Genomic DNA, 2,887 nt, shown 5'->3' with positions numbered 1-2,887 from the left:
TTTATTTATTTATTTATTTGTTTATTTGTTGACACGCTTGTTACCTAGTAAGAGAACTCTGCAGCCGCTGGCCGACAGCAGTCAAGGTTAGTGTAACAGCAGAGTAACACTCTGTCCTGTTTCTTTACTGCTATCCTCAGACTACTTGCTCCAGCGACCTGAAGGAATTCACATCGACACACAGAGGACACACGGGCTTTGTCTCCCGAGAAACTGTGTCAAACTGATAATTGCTTGCGTCCTGAGTTATCGAGCGGTCGTGGCATGATCGGCATCTGTTAGCATTTCTTCGGTGCTAGCGGTGTAGTGTGTGTGTGCAGGTGTGCAGTGAATGTGCTATAGCGGTGTGTGTGTGCGTGCCCGTGTAGCATTCCTGTAGCTTAGATGTCGCCTAATAGCTGTGAACTCGAACTAAACTGTCTAACTGGTGCCCCGGGGCGTCCTGCCAACTCTCCGGTTTACGGGTAACACCCCGAACCTGGTTTACAAGTCTCCACACTGGCCCCTATAATCCACCCGAATGAAATCCAGACCCTACGCTATCCGTACTGAGGCAGTGATGAGTACAACGGAGAGTTAATTCTCACTTTCCCAGGTGAAAAAAACATGGAATTTTTCAGTTACGGGTTACATAAAATCACATTTTTCGTCTTGTCCGCAATGGGACAGCAATCTAAACCCTACTGTGTCAGCAATGAGACAAGGGTTCGTAGTCGGAAAACAAAATTAGTCATAACAAATTAGTCTTCACATTAACTTTTTTCCCGTTGACAAAATCATGGAGAAGTTACTCTGTTGAGTTTAGTTGAAATGATTTGAGTTTCTCATACGCAGTGTATAGCGGTCCAGTCTGCGAGAAAAAAGGTAGTGTTAAGACTAATGACATTATGTTAATTAAGACCAATTTTGTTAATGAGAACGGGCCCCAAGGACTCTAAAGCCTTACTATCCCTACTTATAGACTATATATGTTGCAGTCTAAAACCCTGTTATTCCCACAATGAGACAGCAGTGTAAGCCTTCCTACTTTGTCAGGCTCTCGACTCAAACCGCAAACTAACACGGCGAGCGTGTCGTAACGAGCGAAGAGAGAAGACAAGAGAGCGTTCGCGAGGATTTCTGCCGCGTGCTCTGTCTGATGCGAAGATCGAGGGAGCGACGCGATCGAGGGAGCGACGCAGCTTCCTTCGTATCAATCGCTAATTCTCCCGTTTTTATCTTCCTGTGTTCGCAGGTGAGACCGACGGAGGAGGAGGAGGAGGAGGACGCGTTGAAAGTTATAAATAGTGTAAATAGCCTACCACGGCATTCTTCGTTCGTATCCGGATTTTAGAGTAGCATCTTCGATAGGAAACAAAAGTAGAAATAAGAACAAACAAACGAAGCGAGAATAGACGTAGCGTAGCGTAGCGAGACGTAGCGTCGAATAGTGAAGAAAACAATCGGCGATCGACCGAAAAACTCGAGGACGAAAAAAATCGCAACAGAAAAAAAAGTGAAATATAGAGGAACGAAGGGAAGGGAAGATCCTCCCGGATGGAGGTGCTGAGGAAGACAATGTGACGCCAGCTGTTTCACCTCGCCGGGTTGCGGCCCGTCGTGCAACACTAGGGGGCGCCACAAGAACAGTTTGCATCGCCGCCGTCGCCGAAAACATGTGAACGTTCCCCGCGCGATGCTGAGCCGGAACGGAGTCGCCGCGATTGTCGTCTGCATCGCCATGGCGACGTGCGTCGGCGCAGGTGGCAGCACTGCGGCGAAGGTAACCGTGGTGACGAGGCGGTTCAGGGAGGCAGACGTCTTCACGAACCCGAGTGAGGACTGCGACTCCTACAGCTGTGAGAAGTACGTAAAGTTAGACTGCCGCCTGACACTAACCCTAACACTAATTACCTCCGCGCAACGGCAGTTGCCAGGGACGGATATGTAATGCTCTCGGTGTGTGTGTTCGTGTGTGTGTTCCGTGTGTGTGCTGTAGGCGTTGGCGCGATCGCATCAGCACCAGCTCGCTCTATAGGGCGTCAGTCAGGCAGCACTCATGACACCGCGACCTGACACTAACACTAACTCTAACACTAACTCTAACTCTAACACTAACTCTAACACTAACCCTAACCCTAACATTAGCCCTAATCCAGATTCCCTAACCCTAACCCTATCTCTAACCCTATCCCTAACCCTAACCCTAACCCTAACCCATACTGTAATCCGTACCCAAACTATAACCATAACCTTACCACTAACCCTATCCTCATCCCTAACCCTCTCTCTACCTCTAACTCAAACCACCACGAAATAATATCTTGATCTCGCAGAAAGCTGGCCCAGAATTCTTATGGAAAAATAATATTGCTGCACGCATACATTTTATATTAAAGACATCGGGGAAAAAATCTCCGATCAGATTACGGCAAACATTGGAATTATTCTAAGTGCGCATTCGGACGTTTTAACCAAATGCACGCTAGATATATTCACGCCGCGTTTTCCAAACGGCCGCACCCACTCTATAATAATGACGTGTACAAATATTCGCAGCTTTTGCGAGGAATATGAATCACGTAGCGTAAAAGCGAAATCACGTCGGTAAATATTGGAAGGCGTCGCTCAATTATATGACAGTTTTCATCGGCGAACATAATCCTCAACGAAACCCGCAGATTTTTTCGACATCTCTAGTCTGCCTTGGGGGGGGGGGCGATCAGTTGCCATCCGTAGACTGGCTCCCAGCTCTATATATATTCCCGTTTAGTATTGCATTTGTGGTCGCAGTGTCACACTAGCAGCAACATCGTGGCAGAAGAGAAGGAGTTAATGCAGATTGCATGTAATATATAGGTTATATGTTATATATTATGAATTTATTAATATTATATGTGTGTGTGTG

The sequence above is a fragment of the Priapulus caudatus genome, unplaced genomic scaffold, assembly GCF_000485595.1.
Source record: "Priapulus caudatus unplaced genomic scaffold, Priapulus_caudatus-5.0.1 Scaffold1013, whole genome shotgun sequence".
Lineage (NCBI taxonomy): Eukaryota > Metazoa > Priapulida > Priapulimorpha > Priapulimorphida > Priapulidae > Priapulus > Priapulus caudatus.
The sequence above is the reverse complement of the archived record's forward strand: the minus strand, read 5'-3'. Positions refer to the sequence as shown.